The sequence below is a fragment of the Lottia gigantea genome (assembly GCF_000327385.1).
Source record: "Lottia gigantea unplaced genomic scaffold LOTGIsca_92, whole genome shotgun sequence".
Classification (NCBI taxonomy): domain Eukaryota; kingdom Metazoa; phylum Mollusca; class Gastropoda; family Lottiidae; genus Lottia; species Lottia gigantea.
In genome coordinates this window covers 731,103-751,127 of record NW_008711014.1, presented here as the reverse complement: position 1 = coordinate 751,127, position 20,025 = coordinate 731,103, and positions in this window count along the sequence as shown.

Sequence of the window (20,025 nt, the reverse complement as noted above, 5' to 3'; positions counted from 1 at the left end):
AGACAGATATTTCTATGATGTATAAGATATAAATACTGAATGAGTTGGTGGTATAATAGATGAGATATTAACAGTAAAATGACAGTAAGATATGATTACTCTAATCAATATAATAGTCCTCTAGTACCAGTGTTAAATATCACCAATAATCATTTATTAACACCTTCAATATACTCACATCTGCCAGTCAGGAATGGTTTACTTTCCATAGCACCCTCAGATATATACTCGTTCTCTGGCCTTGTTTTCTGGCCTTGTTTTCTGGCCTTGTTCCCTGGCCTTGTTTTCTAGTTTTGTTTTCTGGCCTTGTTCTCTGGATTTGTTTTCTGGCCTTGTTTTCTGGCCTTGTTCTCTGGTCTTGTTTTCTGGTTTTGTTTTCTGGCCTTGTTCTCTGGATTTGTTCCCTGGCCTTGTTTTCTGACCTTGTTCTAGACAAGTGAACTAAGGTTAATTATGTTGAGTATTTAGGAATAAGTCCACAACTATATGGACCCTTCTTTCACATTCAGCATAATGCTGACAGTTTTTGTTTATATTTTCAATTATACTCAGTTATGCCTTAACCTTTTCTTGACTTGCTTGTAAGCAAAGTGTTTTTTGTTTATTTTTTTTATTCTCCTCTATTTTGTAATTGAGGACTTGTAATCAGTAAACAGTCTGTGGTTTAAAATTCTCATCATGTTAGTCTTTATCAGTCTTAAACCTTACAAAAACTTCAACTATTTTTAATTTCCTGTTCAAAACTTGCTCTTATTGTGAGCTATAATTGTCAAAGAGAACTGTGGCGCTAGACTTCAAGAACCTGAAAATTGCTTCAGGAATTCAGGAAGATGTATAAGAATTGTTTTGGAATTATTGATCCATTTTCACATACCTCAAGACATAATATGGGATGTCAGGGATGCTGATGTGACAGTTTTTGCCAGTCATATACAAAAAATGTCCAGCTTTAAATTTCCTTTTTTGAATCTGTTGTTGAAAATCTTTATCCAATTTACTCGGAACCGACAAGTTAGGGTATATTTTTTGGCTTGTATTCCTGGATCAGGGGTCGTTGATGTTTTGATTTACAGAAAAACAGGACTTAATTTAAATTCCATAAATATATATACAAGAATGATGTCAAGGTATAAGACTAAGAGTTTGATATACCTTGACATTGTAAAGATGTGATTATGTTACTTTGATTTATTGAGTCATTATTAGAAAATCATGTGTAGATATATAGGGGATTTTTATCACTGTATGTTTTTTGTCTTGAATTCCTGGATCAAGGGTCAGTACAGCTCTAAACATGTGTGTATGTACCTTGTTAAAACCACTTATAAAATATTTATTTTTAAAAACCCTTTGATAAGGTGTCTTTTGTCATATAAAGAACTTTCAGGGTAGACACTAGGGGAGAATCTCCTTGATCTTATTTTATTTCATAATCATAAAAGCAAACATGAGTATTGAAATGAAATTTGAGACACTAGTTAAATTCATAATATTTGTTAAGAATTGAGAAATGGTTTTATTGAAATATCAATTCACTGAAATATAATCCTAGATAAATCATTTTATTGTTCTACCTTGAGATGTTTATTTTGATGGTGAACAATGGATAGTGTTAAATAAGAGACAGGGTGTGCTTGTTGTGGAACTGTACATCTCTGAATTCTTTCCTTGATTGTATAGCAGCATTAAAGTGGGAAGGGCATCGGTTGTGGTGTACTGTATGGGTTGATCAATATAGTAGAACATAGAAGAAGCAAATTGTGTCTGGTCCAGACGATTACCACATGTATTTGCTACTTCCATTTTCTACTATACCAATTATTCCTTGTCGTACACCACACAGGACATCGTACACCCACAGGACACAGGACATCCTACATCAACAACGTACACTCACAGATTATCATACACTGTATTTTTTTTTACGCAGCATAAAGATTACATTACGCCTTCTGGAAAACAATGGCTTCAAACAATTAATAGTTTTGAAATGAAATTAATCCTATTTCTCTGTTCAATTTGGGCTAATGGCTTATGTGCATGGAATGAAAATTTCATCAAGACAGTTGCATTAGCCTGTTTTTTTTAACCATTTCCAATTGAGTTCAGTATAATGTGTACATTCTGTCATTTATCAAAAGGACAAGACATGTTTGAAGAGAAGGATGATGTTGTTTTGGTTTTGAAAGTGGTAATTATATAATAAGAGACTTATTCCATATTGCCACTGATATGTATTTATTATTGATCTGTATGCAATATTGTAATATCTAAATCTATGAAATATGTCATTATATACAAAGTACTTCATGACTGAATGAACAGCACAAAATATGCAAAATGAAATGAATTTGTTGTAAATAAAAAGGACAAGTTAAACTGCAAACTATGGTAGGAAGGTATATATTAATCTACTCTTTATACAAACTTTATTAGAAATAATAAAATACAAGGTCACGACCTGTTCAAGTCTTTATTGAAGATTGTCAAGTCTTAAGTACAGATCATCAAGTCCTTTCTTATCAAAGTATTTGATACAGGTATTTTCACAGTTCTACTCAGTTTATCAAGTGCTATTGACGTTAGTGTATAAGTGTTATTACTATTCATATAGTGGATATATTATAATATTTGATTGGAAGTAATGTGAATTATGATATAGGTAACTTTATTAATATACAGTAGTTTATAGTTGTATAATGCCCTGAGCTAAAGTTTTGACCGATCTTTTAACCCTTAATGACCTGTCTTGGTTAATTGTTATTATGTAATGTTGGTAGCCAACTTTCTCACTTTTTTCAATGACCCTGTCTGGTAAAGAAAAGAAACCTGTTCAATATCGTTTACAATTTTTTAATGATCTTATTTGCCCAAATGATAAGTGTGAATATTTCTTATTATGTTAAAATACAATCTTAAGACATATTTTTTGGCCAATAAGGAGACTTATGTGTACCGGTATAGCCAATTTTTTCGTTCATAAAGCCATTGTAAAGTTCAATATTGTATATTATATTTATCTGCTTCATCTTTATATTTTATCATTAGAACAATCATTAGTTGTATCAGATGAGGATTCAATGGATACTTTAAGTCACAGTAAGGATTGAGAATTGACTATCATACTGATTTGATTTATGTCACTTATATCTAATTAGGCAATATATGAAGTTAAATCACGTTAATCAATAATTTCACTAGTGTACAAGTGATTGCTCTTATACAGTGTTCTGAAAGGGTTAACACTTCTGGCCCCTGTTTCTATACATAAAATTTCGTCTTTAAAATGATGGGAAGATTTGAGAAATGGGGGCCACACAAAAGTTGTTAGGTTCTTTACGTTTTAAGACAATGTCCTTGTACTGCTAGGTGTCTGGTGTGTCTGGCCTAACTTTCAAAAAACATTGTAGCTCGCCAATCAAGACGCTTAGCCAATCTTAACATCTTAACAGAAAAACTAACAGGAAAATGTTTTGAGATACTGAGCTCACTGATATCACAGACTAAAGGGGAAAATAGAGGAGGTATGGTGTATTGTGAAAAAGGATCGATATAGTAGAAAATAGAAGAAACGAATCGTGTCTGCCCCGTGTCCAGACACTTACCTAGTGTCTCCACATCTTTTAGTTTCGTTTGTATCGATTCTTCCACACAGTAGATCGTCTATTCACAGCTTAAGATGGTAGATGTGTTAACTGGTTGTGGAATCAAGAACACAATTGGATGATTCGATACTCTTGGTAGTTTGTCAACCAATAGCTTTAATTTCATATCTAAGTCTGGTATCGGTGTTCTGAAAGTTTGTCCAATCTTTCAAGAAACAAAACACTTAAAATTTGTCTGGCAAATATCATTTAATCAAAAATCCTGTGTTACAGTGCAATTACAGTGCAATTTGTATTTGAATTCAATTCAATAAAACATGCATTTGTTTTTTTATGAAATATCGGGAAGTATTATTAAAACTATTAATAAAAAGAAATGTTATATTTAATATTTTCAGTTGACACCTGCCGCATTATTCACTAAATTTGTTTTTCAATTTTCTCTTTTGCACGATTTACAAAGTTTTCACAAATTTGAATTGTTCAGACAAATGAGAAAGATATTATAATATTTTATAAAAGGGCAGTCAATGATGGTTCTTTTATCTTATTGTGACCAGCACAGACTTAGAATTAGAGAAAAATAGCTGCAGGCCAAACCAATTTACTTCTCTGATTGTTAATAGTAGCATTGTGTTAGGAAATTAGGGAAATATGGCGTTTTTAGATGCAAAATGCATGAAATTAGATTTGAACAATATCATTGTACAGTTTATTGAATTGTTTACATATGGAATTTAATGTATTCATGTTTATTTTATACAATAATCTTCACTCTATTGAAATCGGATCTTATGATTTTTCTGCATAAGAACAAAAGTTAAAACTAGAAAAAATACATCTGAATTTTTTAGAGGCAAGGTGTGGCTGGGAAAGAGGGAAAGTTGTGGCCCGGAAAGAGGGAAGGTGTAGCTGGGAAAGAGGGAAAGTTACGCCCGGGAAGAGGGAAAGTTGTGGCCCGGAAAGGGGGAAGGTGTGGCTGGGAAAGAGGGAAAGTTGTGGCCCCGGAAAGAGGGAAGGTGTGGCTGGGAAAGAGGGAGAGTTGTGGCTGGGAATGGGGAAAGTTGAGGCCAGGCAGATGGAAGGTGTGGCTGGGAAAGAGGGAAAGTTGTGGCCCTGGAAAGAGGGAAGGTGTGGCTGGGAAAGAGGGAAAGTTATGCCCGGGAAGAGGGAAAGTTATGCCCGGGAAGAGGGAAAGTTGTGGCCTGGAAAGAGGGAAGGTGTTGCTGGGAAAGAGGGAAAGTTGTGGCTGGGAAAGAGGGAGAGTTGTGGCTGGGAAGGGGGAAAGTTGGGGCCAGGAAGATGGAAGGTGTGGCTGGGAAAGAGGGAAAGTTGTGGCCTGGAAAGAGGGAAGGTGTGGCTGGGAAAGAGGGAAATTGTGGCCTGGAAAGAGGGAAGGTGTGGCTGGGAAAGAGGGAAGTTGTGACTGGGAAAGAGGGAAAGTTATGGCCGGTGTGTGTGCTATGGAAATATCCAACCTTTTTTTACAACTTTTATTGGAAGCCTTCTATATTATTTCAGCAATTTATATTCTCCTCATCATGGAGATATTATTGTTAATCAGTGTTAATTAAAATGGACCCTTTAGAATATTTGCAATAGATATGTAGGCTAGAACTGTAATGTCTGAAATGGGACAATTTGAAATTTTTTGGCCTGCACTTGACCTTTCTTAGCCCATTAAAAAATATATAAAATGCTATTTTTATACCAGTTAATAATTTAAACCAACATTTTATAAAAAGGGGCCTAAACTAAATAAAGAGTTCAAAATGTCATCTAAATACTTCTTTGTTCAACAGTAATAGACTACTCAAATAAAAAAGGCGGGAAAATTTAAAAACTGCTGCAGATGTATTATGAAAAAATAAGTCATGAATGTTTGATTTGACTTTGAAAAAATATTTTTAATGGATATGTATTATTGATAAGAAAACCTAATATTTAATTTTTTCACTTCCTTGAATTTACTTTAATGCTAGAAAATCAGATTAGAGCTAGTGACCTATTTCTTTCAAATGCCTGACTCTTGGAAAATCATGATAAAAGGATTCTAAGAAGTCTGATTGGTTCATTTTCTTTCACTATCATTATCGAAAAATTTCTTAAAAAGTAAGAATTGAGAAAAAAAATTCATTTCACTGCATTCTATTTCTGATGACAATGTGAGAACTACTCTGAATGGTTGAATGTAATAAATATTCTAGTATCTATCCATCAGAATTGTCTTATTTAAAATAAAATCAATTTAAAATTTGAAGATGCGGTCCAAAAAATATATTCAAGCTTCCAAGGTTTTAGTTGTGACATGGAAAAGGAGAGTGAATCTAATCGGGACTGAAAATCGGACCTATTGGCATCAGGTGTTTCAGTTGTGACATGGAAAAGGAGAGTGAATCTAATTGGGACTGAAAATCGGACCTATTGGCATCAGGTGTTTCAGTTGTGACATGGAAAAGGAGAGTGAATCTAATTGGGACTGAAAATCGGACCTATTGGCATCAGGTGTTTCAGAATGTAAAAACATTTAAGAGAACAATGGAAAAAGATTCTAATGAAGTGACACTTTCTGTTCTACAATGACGTCTCAATAATAAGAACACGGAAATTGAAAAAAGTGAATTTTAATTGTATCTTTTGAAAAAAAAGGTGTCAATTTGATTGAATATTGTGGTTTGAAGGAGCAGTCTTCTGCTAGAGTAGAAGATTAACAACGTTGACCTTTAGAGATAAGTTCTTATTTAAACCCAGTCTGTGAAACTCTTGTATAACTCTTGTGGAACTTTATTACCTCCTCATTGAAGAGCGTCATCTATTGGCACAGTATTTTAATCTTTCATAGTAATCGGCACCCCATTTTGATTTGGACAGACTTTATTTGAAAAGCAGGAGTAGTTGAATCAATGTGGAACATAAAATGTAGAATTTCTATTTACTTTAACCGACTCATTCCGTACTTTTCTTTAAATATAATGGGCCCAAGATTCTCATAGTTTACTTAGACCACACTTTGAAAAGAGGAAAAGTGTAAAATGGGAGAAAATTGTGAGTGAAAGTCTGAAATTACCTAACTATTGATAAAATCTAGTCTACCAAGACTCAAACTTGTCTTTTAGAAAACCGATAACTTAAAGATACTTAGTTTCCATTTCTTGTTCATTGAGTTTCTAACTGATGTACCCAGACCCTTAGCTAGGAATGAATTGGTGCTGGGGCTCAGATTTTAAACTCAGAAAATTTGAAGAATTAAAGGCCCAGAGAACTCATTTCTGACAATTTTGAGGTGCCAAAACAAATCAAAATCTATATCTTTTTGATTTTGTACTGTTGACACTGTAAATGAATCAATCTCTGCTGAACTGAGGAAGGTTTTGCTGGGACTTAATTCTCACTTGCTGGGGCCCAACCCCCACGAACCCCACACTAACAGCGGGGCTTGATGTACTAAATTTGAAAATTATCCGATATCCAAGCTAAGTGCACTGATTGGGATGTCCAAAACATGTTCACTGCATGTTCATATCAGCTCTTCTCAACTGTTATGTAATTCAGAAGTGATGCCTTGTGGCAAAGCTTAGTGGAATGTTGTTTAAGAGTTCCTGGTTCAGTGGTGACCACTCTCTCTATATCTGGTTTGTTATATATTAAGTAGGTACTAACCTACATACAAGTCTTGATCCAAAATCTTCATAACAATTATACTGTATAGTCATTCCTTAAAGAGTAAAACTCTGATAGTTTGTGCCACTTTAAAAATGATTATTGAAGGTTTATAAACTATATTATAAGCATGTTCAATGTTTAACTATAATTTAAGATTATGATCTAGGAGAATTGAGAAATAGAAAGGAAGAAATTCTCGGCTATCAAATTAGCTCTGAAGTGCTGTCAAATAACGTATAGCTTTCGGCTTAAAAGAACAAACCTCACTGATTATATTTCTAATAACGAAATAAAAAACAAAAGATTGTGTGGGTTTGATTTATGATTTCTGAGTATCGCTGTGAAATACGTCTGAACGCGACCCATCATAGAGTCTGATAGCTAGTACATTGATTCTCATTTCCCATTCTAATCAATATTGTGGCGTATTGGAAATTATTTTTGCTGCGGGATCTTATTTCACTTGAAGCGACAAGGAATTTACATGAAACTATCTAATTGGTCAATATTTATTTCCTTATGTTCAGTTGGTGAGAACAACAAATACACTCTTCAAAAGTGATGGCCACCTGGGCGTAGAACACTATGGGATATAGGTACAGGAATCACATGATATGGTTTGTCCCCACTAATTTTTGTGGCTAATATGATTATCAACATGCATGGTAAAATAGATAATATTTAATTCTTTCAATTTACTATCAACTATACAATTCTGAAAAAGGGACTACTTCTCTGAACAGATGGTACACCACAATTTTATCAAAGGATCTGCGCCCCCTGGCTAGCAAGAAGTGTGGGTGATTTGTGAGATTAAGGGAAATTATTTGAATCCACCAGAAGCCATGAATTTTCACTAACAAACATAATATTAATTTGGATTGAAACACTCAGCAAAGATTATGTTTCGTTTCTATATGTATTGTTATAGCTAAGATCGTTAAAAATACATTCTATTCTGGATGTGAAAAAAACTTAAAAGTTGACTAGCTTTTAGACAACCATCCCTAATCTTAGCGAATATTATCTAAACTAGCATTAAAACCACATTAAAAAGTTATGATAAATAATTTGAAACAAAAAGTGATGTTACTTGGAAGTTGATTATCAGGTACATGCTTTAAAATAATTTTGTATTAAAACATCACCACCTTTTGTCATGAGAAGTTTATGAAGTATCAAATCTCTCTGATCAATATACTGTGCAAGCTTAGTTGTTTATAATATATTAACAATGGTTTTGAGACAATGAAAGAATGAAGAGAATGAGAAATGAATGAAATATTGTTAATTATTTTGATTGGTAAATGTAATTAGTAGATTGATATTGTCCCCTAAGATTTACTGTCTTTTTTATTCTTGCCTTTTGTATTTACTGATTCCACCCTAAGAGTTCGCTTATCTCTAATATATTCCTTTTGAAGTATGGCTCAGGTAGTTGATTGCTCAACTATCTTTTAGATACTGCAATTGTGTATCAGGGAAGCTTGTAAATGAAGCGATGTCATTGAATTGTACGCTAGCAAAAACAGCCAATCATAGTCCCTGATTACACTTACAGCCAATGTGTTTGCAGGCTTTCTGTTGAGGGTATGATTGGCTGTATTCGCTTGCATACAATCCGATCAAATCACTGCATTTACAAACTTCAGTGATACAAGAAAGGTGGCTGTTCAAGACATTTGACAAAGTTCTAATAGCTTGACATTGTGAATATGATAAAATACATTTTCAAAAAGTTGATAACTCTGTTATTATAACATGTTTATCATATACAATACATGTTCAGTGAGTTAATAACACTGTATAATAAATACTGTTATTATAACATGTTTATCATATACAATACATGTTCAGTGAGTTAATAACACTGTATAATAAATACTGTTATTATAACATGTTTATCATATACAATACATGTTCAGTGAGTTATTAACACTGTATAATAAATACTGTTATTATAACATGTTTATCATATACAATACATGTTCAGTGAGTTAATAACACTGTATGATAAATACTGTTATTATAACATGTTTATCATATACAATACATGTTCAGTGAGTTATTAACACTGTGTGATAAATACTGTTATTATAACATGTTTATCATATACAATACATGTTCAGTGAGTTAATAACACTGTATGATAAATACTGTTATTATAACATGTTTATCATATACAATACATGTTCAGTGAGTTATTAACACTGTGTGATAAATACTGTTATTATAACATGTTTATCATATACAATACATGTTCAGTGAGTTAATAACACTGTATAATAAATACTGTTATTATAACATGTTTATCATATACAATACATGTTCAGTGAGTTATTAACACTGTATAATAAATACTGTTATTATAACATGTTTATCATATACAATACATGTTCAGTGAGTTATTAACACTGTATAATAAATACTGTTATTATAACATGTTTATCATATACAATACATGTTCAGTGAGTTAATAACACTGTATGATAAATACTGTTATTATAACATGTTTATCATATACAATACATGTTCAGTGAGTTATTAACACTGTGTGATAAATACTGTTATTATAACATGTTTATCATATACAATACATGTTCAGTGAGTTAATAACACTGTATGATAAATACTGTTATTATAACATGTTTATCATATACAATACATGTTCAGTGAGTTATTAACACTGTGTGATAAATACTGTTATTATAACATGTTTATCATATACAATACATGTTCAGTGAGTTAATAACACTGTATAATAAATACTGTTATTATAACATGTTTATCATATACAATACATGTTCAGTGAGTTATTAACACTGTGTGATAAATACTGTTATTATAACACGTTTATCATATACAATACATGTTCAGTGAGTTTATAACACTGTGTGATAAATACTGTTATTATAACATGTTTATCATATACAATACATGTTCAGTGAGTTAATAACACTGTATGATAAATACTGTTATTATAACATGTTTATCATATACAATACATGTTCAGTGAGTTAATAACACTGTGTACCTTGTCAACAGGTATGCTGTTTGGAATGGCCATAGATGCAATCGAACCAAACCTATTTTTTAGAATTGAAATGAAGATCCTCCACTCTCAACCCCTGTGTAAATATTGTTATTCTAACATTCCTATCTTATTCAATAGTAATGTGTCAAGGTGTTAGAAATTAATATTGTTTTAGTTATTTAAACTATTTAATATTACCATCCCGGTATCAATGATTTGAAATAATCTAAACATGATGTAATTGACATATATACCCTCAAAATATTCAGGAAATTTGAAAATAATTTGATTCAGCAGAAAATACTGTAAAGAATTAAACGAAAAAATAAAAAAAGTAGATTTTATGTAATTCAAGTAGCTGTCACATTCCTCTTGAGTTTTTTTTTTTAAAATTCACATAAATGTCAAAACAAATTTTCAAATTATAATTCAAACTTTTGCTCGTCTTTCAACTTTACTTTCTTTGTGTTGAGATATGTTGCAGTTTTAAAATAAACGTTAAATTTTAAGCGAGTCAATTTCACACTTCAATCTCACTTGCCTCTCAGTTTTATTTTATTTTAAGATCTACATTGGCATTCTTACAATTCACTATTATATATGTTTTCTATATGTAGGTCAGAGGGGCATAGAGTATATATTTTATACATAGTGGCATTATATAGAGATAGTCTTGATCATTGAGTGGATTTTAAACAGTATATTTGTCATTCTTGATACTCACTAACACCTAAGATAATGTTACAAGATTTAACACAGTTCAACACTAGCTACTAGGTCGATTCAATGTGAAAAGGATTTTTTAATAGTATTAATCTATATGGATTAAGGGCTGGATATCTGTATATGTGTGTATGTGTACTAGGAATAGTGTATATAACATATAACCAATAAGGTAGTGTATTATTTTACTATTTATATACTGTTTATCTAACTATGATCTTTGACTGATCCTAGATGATTTTATTATTTTATCACATTCTTTGTTTAACAAATATTTAATGAATTTAAGTATAGCTACTTTTCTACAGATATTGAACTATTTATTAGAGGAGTAGGCTGTGGGTTTGAACAAGAGATTGGAAATATTGAAAGCTGTCTTGAAACATGTCTGTTTTCTTTTTTGTGCCAACATTGTAACATTGAGGCAATCCTAAACATACAGTTTAAATATCTGATGTGTTTCTGTTTTGATGACATTATTTTGAAGAAGGTTTTGACCCAGAAAGTCACAAAAAGAACCACAACAACATTATACTACTTTGAGCATATATTAGTTCTTTTTAAAATGTCAATTGATCAAATTTTGCTCATAAAAAAAGTGATGCAAATTGCTCCATTTGAAACAATAGTCTGAAATAATTTTAGCTAAATGCTTGAATACCTATTCTCAGATGCTAATAGAGTGGATGCAGTACTTTGGGAAGAAAATGCTTACTCTTTTTGTTGACACCTGGCTTTGTCATTCATCTTGAGTGATCCAGGATTGCTGTTGAACTATCATGTCTTTCAAATTGCAAGATACGAACATATCAGTTATCTCTTCCTGACTAAGTTAAAAAATATTGATTTATTCATATTTAAGTTCTCAAAGTTGAAATTCATTCTGGTATGTCCTGAACGAACCTGTGTGTTAATTTTTTATGAGTAAAGGTAATTGTTTGAGTATATTGGTAAGGACAAATAGAAATATCACGAAATGTGAGATAACATTCTCTTGTATATCAGCATGTGTTGTTATCAAATTGTAATAGAGGTAGAATTCGGCATGATGTAAAAACTCTACGAATTACAGACTTTATGGTGAGATCTGTTGCCAAAATTCTTAGTTTTAACAGTTTTACATTCTTCAACGTTCTTAGTTGTTAAATGATAGCTGGATTAGAAAAGTTCTGTGAAAAAGTTCTATGAGTTCACAGAGTTGACAGGGAAAGGTATCAATTAACTTTTTAAAGAGATGACAAACCCTGAGGCAAGAAAGAATTAATTTCACAGATTAAAAATGACCAATCATTACCAGACAATTTGAAGCTACATTCTGACATGGCTGGCAAATATTGTCAGATCAGCAGTCTAGGAAGGACATTTTTTTTGTAGAAAAAAACATACCAGTGTAGTTTTATCAGATGTTATCTGGTTAAGCTTGGACACTACTCCTCTGATTATTTAACAATAGTAGGCATTGAGAGCACTCTGAAAGGGAGGCTGAGTTGGCAAACAAGTGTATATCAGGTTATTTATGTGGGAGATACATGCTTTGTTTTGAGGCTGAAATTTGTACCCCTCGCATAGCTACAGGCCTTTATAGACAACAGGTGCTCTGATATTCCATACTTGATTCTGAACTCTTACAAACCAGTTGTCAGTAATAAATAGATATATACATCATATAGCTGACAAACCCTACAACATATTGCTATCAGGTGCTCTAGTATACTATACTAGCTAATAATCTCTATCACATCTTGCTATCAGGTCCTAAGGTATACTTTACTAGTTAACAACCATACAACATATTGCTATCAGGTGCTATGGTATACTTTACTAGTTAACAAACCCTACAACATATCGCTGTCAGGTGCTATGTTATGCTATACTAGCTAACAATCTCGATCGAATATTGCTATCAGGTGCTCTGGTTTACTATACTAGCTAACAATCTCGATCACATATTGCTATCAGGTGCTCTGGTTTACTATACTAGCTAACAATCTCGATCACATCTTGCTATCAGGTGCTCTGGTTTACTATACTAGCTAACAATCTCTATCACTTTTTGCTATCAGGTGCTCTGGTTTACTTTACTAGTTAACACTCTCTATCACTTCTTGCTATCAGGTGCTCTGGTTTACTTTACTAGTTAACAATCTCTATCACATCTTGCTATCAGGTGCTCTGGTTTACTTTACTAGTTAACAATCTCTATCACTTCTTGCTATCAGGTGCTCTGGTTTACTTTACTAGTTAACAATCTCTATCACTTCTTGCTATCAGGTGCTCTGGTTTACTTTACTAGTTAACAATCTCTATCACATCTTGCTATCAGGTGCTCTGGTTTACTTTACTAGTTAACAATCTCTATCACTTCTTGCTATCAGGTGCTCTGGTTTACTATACTAGCTAACAATCTCAATCACATCTTGCTATCAGGTGCTCTGGTATACTTTACTAGCTAATAATCTCTATCACATCTTGCTATCAGGTGCTCTGGTTTACTATACTAGCTAACAATCTCTATCACATCTTGCTATCAGGTGCTCTGGTTTACCATCCTTGAATCAGGACTGTAATTACAAAACAACAGTAATAAAGTGTCTAGGAATGTATATATATTATATAGCTAGTGAGACAAAACTAATCAATATTATCATTATTATTATTAGTGCCTTAAACACCGACATAGATGATCCATGGTTTTACTTGCTAGCTCATCAACAAATATAATAGAAACATGTCTCACTACTGATTTGTTTGGCGAGATCTTGTGTATAATAAGTTGATCATTTTGTAAGGTGGTAATTAATATTCAATACCCACTAGTCTGTTGGTGAGAGTAGAGTCGATTTCTACCTCATATGATCTATATTATGTTATAAGAGCGAAGCATAGGCAGCCAGGACGGTTCAGCAAGGTACTGGATTGCTAACAGGGGTTGGGGATTCCATTTGGATAAGTTCAGACAATGAGCCTGTCTGGTATGTTGGTAGGAGTAGATTCCATTGCTACATCATAATAGTCTGTATTAAAACATATTAGTTTCTCAGATATTTATATACTCAAACCAAAGCATATAAGTCCAGCATGGTTCAGAGGTTACTTGCATAGGTCCAGAGGTTCAGACAATAAAATAAATCTGTGAGCCATAAGGTGTGAACGTTAAAAGATCCCTCAACAGTTGTAGGTCAAAAAGATTAAGTTTATCTCCCTCTCAAGGCAACATTTTCCTCATTGCACACTTCATCCTGTCATCTGTCTTCATTAGCATTATCTGGAATAGAAAATTACACGTGAATTCATCACTTATCACACTGAAAAGACATGGATATGACTACTTATGAATTTTTGTAAGATGAGATTTTGAAGCTATTCGAAAAAAAGTAGATACACATTTGTGAACTGTTTAGTCCACATTTTGGTTTAATGTTATTTTGAAATTTTCGGAAATAAATTTTGTTTTGGCTTCATTCTTAAATTCTCAGCTAATGATATTTTTTCTGTCCAAGAAGAAAACTTGTGGTTTTTAACCATTTTATATATTTTTAAAAAGATCCATTAATCTCTTTTTTTTTTGTAACAAAGAGAATGTAGAAATTGTAATGAAAACTTAACACCCACGTTTTAATCTGCCATTTTACGTCTAACTCTAGTCAGAAATAACTTTCAATTATTGTTTCATAAGCTGAAAACAGAGGGGGTGGCTAAATACATCATCATGAATTCATTCTGTAAATGGAGAGAGATGACACTACTTCTTTAGGGATTTTAAGATCCATTTGAAGCAAGCTTAATCATATTAGATTTATCAAAAGAGTTTTTATTGATATTTGTCAAGACTAAAGGTAAAGTAAATAAATAATGAAATAAAATGATATAAGGTTCTATGTGTTACTTTTTGACATCAGGTGCCTTTTTCTTGAAAACTTAAATTGATGATTTAAGTGTTTCAGTTATCTGATTGGTCAGTCACTAAAATTGATATTAAATTTAGTTTTATTATCCAATCAGAATACTGTAGTTCTTAAAATCTGGAATTTATTTAAGTAAAGTTTTGGAGAATAAGGTCTAAAAGTGTGGAAAAATAAAACTTAAAACTTTAATTCATTTAATGATTCTAAGTGATTAAGAAGAGGACTTTCAGATTTATTTCATTAGTTTAAAACAACAGCCATGTTAAATAACCAGAATTGGAAATAAATTAAAGTAACAACTACCCACATGTTGTGATCCAATTTCCAACCTCTATTACTCATACTAAGGATATATGATAAGGATTAGTCAACTATTATATGCTAACTTACCTTGATATCTGTCAGAAGATGTTTTAGTACTCTATATGCTAGTGACTAATTTTGTGACTGTTTTGGTGTCAAGGTCAGGCCCCATATTCTTGAAAACTTAACTTAAAATGATTTTAGTTTTCCAGTCAATTGACTGGTAGGTCACTAAAATCAATTATATACAAAGTTATTCAATCAGATTACTGTATTTTTTAAAATTTTGATTTTATCTTACTTAAGTTTTCGAGAATAAGGCTAACAGTAGACTATATTGACTAGGGGTATAGCCTTGTTAAGTATACAGTAGTTCGTTTGTATAGTTTTTAGAATTATACAGGTGAAACTTTCATAATGCCTTTAAATATAAAATGATTGGAAAAGCAACTTTATGACTTATGTGGTTTCTTTTACTTTTTTCAGTAGACACATGACATTACTTACCGAACATAAATTGTTTTTCTGATTTCCAACCTTAAAGTCATTTGTGTCTACATTCATACCTAAAGTAAACTAATTATAAATTCAAAAAATTAGTACGAAAATTAAACTTAACAACTTCTTCAGTTTTCCATCATCTACCCCACCCCTCTTCAACCTGCACTGTAGAGAGGGTGAAATCCTCTTCAGGTATATATTTAGTTAGAATATATTAACCTTTAGTATACCATAGTTAGTAGTCAGTATGTTAACACCTATATCAGGATATCTAAAAAATGTCTGATGAGCAGGATAAGACTCAAAGGACCAAAGTTCCTTGAGACCAGGCGTCTTGGTTCTGCCAGAGGCCCCCAGATGTCAACAGATTTCAAATGACCTGAGATGAATTTGAGCATTTAGAGAGCTTAATTCTCACTTCAAAATAACACTTATCACAGACCACGGTCCAATGGCCTTCCCCATAAATATGCTACTGTCAGAAATGAACAGTGATATTACTACCTCCGCCCCTCTTTAGTCTGAAGAGGGTGAGATCATCTTCTGGTACACATACTAAGTGTGCCCTTGATGACAAGTGTGAATCTATTAACCTTATGCATACCATAGTTAGTCATCAGTAATGTTAACACCAATCTATATCAGGATTAAACACTAAGATTACAACCTGATACATAGACCCCAACCCCAAACCCCATCACCACCTCACCCCTAGTCAACCCACATCTCAGAGAGGCTAATATCATCCCCTGGTATATACATATCAAGTGTACCCTTGATGACTAGTTTGGATCTATTAACCCTGTACATATTTAACACTTACCTAGGATTAAACAATAAGATTACAACTAGTAATCAGTTGATATACATGTTGATGCATATTTTATAATACCTTTCTATATTAATCATAGAGTGAATTCTAATTCAATGACATTCTTTGGTCGTTACTAATCATTGTTAAAATTTTCTATTAGGGTAAAATTTTGGTTGAAATAGTCTTTGTTGAATTGATGCATTACAAGTTATTTTTAAGAGATTCAGGTAAAGTTTTGAAATGAATAATTCAAATTATGTATTTATATTTAATGTAAATTTGTATATTATTTTTCATATTCACAATAAGATAATTTTTGAATGTCTTTTGAATGTAAACTTGATTCAAAAAGTTATTTTTGGTAGGATTTTCATTGAAATTGATGATGAATTTCATGAAGATTGTTGCTTAGTATGATTGGTAGCCATTTTGTGAAATGATTATTCCATTGAATGAGTTATTGTCTTTGTCTACACGCTGTGGTTTAAAGGAATTACTTCATATATCATTCTAGGATTTTTTACGGGTTGGGGTGGTTGTGTAAAAGGAGCATATAGTTGTGGTCCTGTGTGCTACTGACTGTGCACTTTAAAGATCCCAGAAAGGTGCCACTGTCTTAGCCAATATTTCACACTGCATGGTGTTGCCTGTCTTCAGTAGATGTAAAACACCACTTCATTGCACTTAAGGATGTAATTACTTGACTGAATTCTACCAAACTAGTATGCACATTTTAAAGACACAGTTTTATGGAACAACAATCAATGGTTAAAGTTTTATGCAAGGTTTCGACGTGTTTACCCTGTGGTCCTCAGGCACATAATCAAAACATTGCATAAAACTTTAACCAGTGATTGTTGTTCCATAAAGCTGTGTCACAAATACTAAAGACTTTAGAATGCACATTATTAACTGGAAAAGACAATTGGTATTTGTGGTACTGATGTAGTTGGAGTTATCAGAATTATTTTATAGTATCTTTGTCTCTTCCTCATACCTGTAAATCTCTTGTTAATATCTCTAAGGGTGGTAATTATGCCATTTATATGGTTTAATGCACTAGAAAAAACAATGATCTATACAGTACATAATTTGAATAACCAGAAATGTTCAAATAAACCAGCAAGTATCCATATTACACAGGCTGACAATTACTTAGTTGGTTGTAATTATACGGAATGAATTGCTTAAAACAAGTATGCCCAATAAAGTATGTGTAATTTAACTGGAAAAGACAAATGGTCTAAGCAGTAGTGACATAATGAGAATGACCATACATCCTCACTTGTAAAATTCAGGGTTGTAATTACTAGATTGAATTGCTTGAAACAATTATAGCTTTTCTCTAGCTCATTGCTCTCCATAATGAATCCAGATCAACAATATAGTAGACAAGAAAAATCATTAAAATTATTATTAGTAAATTGAAAATAAACATTAGGTAGTCAACAGCTGGACTAGTGTATGAGACAGAACTACCAGTAATTAGTAATCAATTACCTTTAATTACATGTAACAAAAATTGTCTTACTTTATTTACTTGTTGTTGTTGTTGTTGTTGTTGTTGTTGTTGTTGTTGTTGTTGTTGTTGTTGTTGTTGTTGTTGTTGTTGTTGTTGTTGTTGTTGTTGTTGTTGTTGTTGTTGTTGTTGTTGTTGTTGACATCTAAGATGATTGTGGCTTATATTTTATTCATTTGCATAATTTGAGTTATTGCCCTTGATTCAGCGTTTAAGATCCAAAATGGCCTGATAAAGTAACAGATTCCAAGACTTTGATGCAGGTTGCACAACATTAAGATAGGTGTCTGTATTCCTAAGTTTAAGTTGCATACAAATTCTCTACAGTATGAGCATATTACTTTAATCAACATTGTAGATATGATACTAAAAACTCTCAATTCAATCAGACCAATAGAATCACTTAGAAACCTTCAAATTCCTGAAAAGTCCATAGACTGTTAAAGAATCATTTGAAAAAGGAGATAATATATTTGATGGTAGTGTATGTAAACACAGAATCAAGTAGAAAATTCAATAAAGCTTATTAAAATTCCAATCTGTCTCGAATAGCTGAATACAAACTCTACTCTAGTCTGCTAGTACAAGACAATTAATTATTATATCAATAATCCTCTCGATATACTTTTATTCATCTCACTGGTTCTACTCCTGCTTTTCTCTTAAAGATAGGTTCCCTTATTTCCATTTATTCATGTATATATATTCCATTGTAGGAAGGCTTATACTTGTATCAATTGAAAACAGAGGTGTTATAATGATCAGGAAAAATATCACAATGTTAGCTTAATTGTTAGTTTGATTCGATTGTTACAAATATATGGAAAACGATCATTAACACATAAGTTGCATAGCATAGCATAGCCAGTGGCAAAGCCAAGGGGTGGGGAGAGATATCTGAGATTGACGGAATCTCTAGCAGAGTTATGAGATTATGGGACTGTGACCCCCTTTGGCTCCATCACTGAGCATAGCATAGATCGTTATATTGGACATGTTTTGTAACGGTGGCAGTGGGGGTACAGAGTGATTTTGCCAGAGTAAAGCAGTGTTTGCTTGCATTCATACAGGATTGACATATTGAATATTCCTTTATTGCTAAAAGAGTTGAAGATTTAGTCTTGCTATCCTCCTAGAATTTCCTCCATTGTCCATTGCAGCCCATAACTGTAGCAGTTGATCAAAAGATTTTGGACTCTGTTTCTTTTCAGCTATCTTAAGCTTTTTAAGAAACAAGAGAATCATTTGGCTAAGCTTAATATTGAAATAGAAACCTTATATATGTTATTAGCTTAAATGACAAGAAAATCTGACTACCGAATCAAGTGTTTGGGGATGTTTTAATTCGCACGTCCTTGGTAAATCATGATGATCAGCTAAATGTGTGAAAACACCATTTGTTAGAATTAAGCTTAGTGGAGATGGTAGTTTGACTTATATATTTGCAAGTAAAATCAAGGGCTGGAGCTTGTAAAACTTGTAGACCCTTAGTAAATCATGATCAGCTGAAAGAGTCAGAAAACACCATTAGTTAGAATTAAGCTCAAAATGGTAGTTTGACTTATATATTTGTGAGTAAAATCAAGGACTGGAGCTTGTAAAACTTGTAGACCCTTAGTAAATCATGATCAGCTGAAAGAGTCAGAAAACACCATTAGTTAGAATTAAGCTCAAAATGGTGGTTTGACCTATATATTTGTGAGTAAAATCAAGGGCTGGAGCTTGTAAAACTTGTAGACCCTTAGTAAGTCATGATCATCAGCTGAAAGAGTCAGAAATTACCATTAGTTAGAATTAAGCTCCAGTGTAATTGTTTGAAAGTCATTTGTTCCCTTGACATCCTCATATCTCTAAATGGTTGTTTCACTTAAAAGGTTTCCTCTAGAATCCATTATACTGGAAGATACTCTGACATATGTCAGGTTTGATTCTATAATAACAACTTATTCCCTCTACCA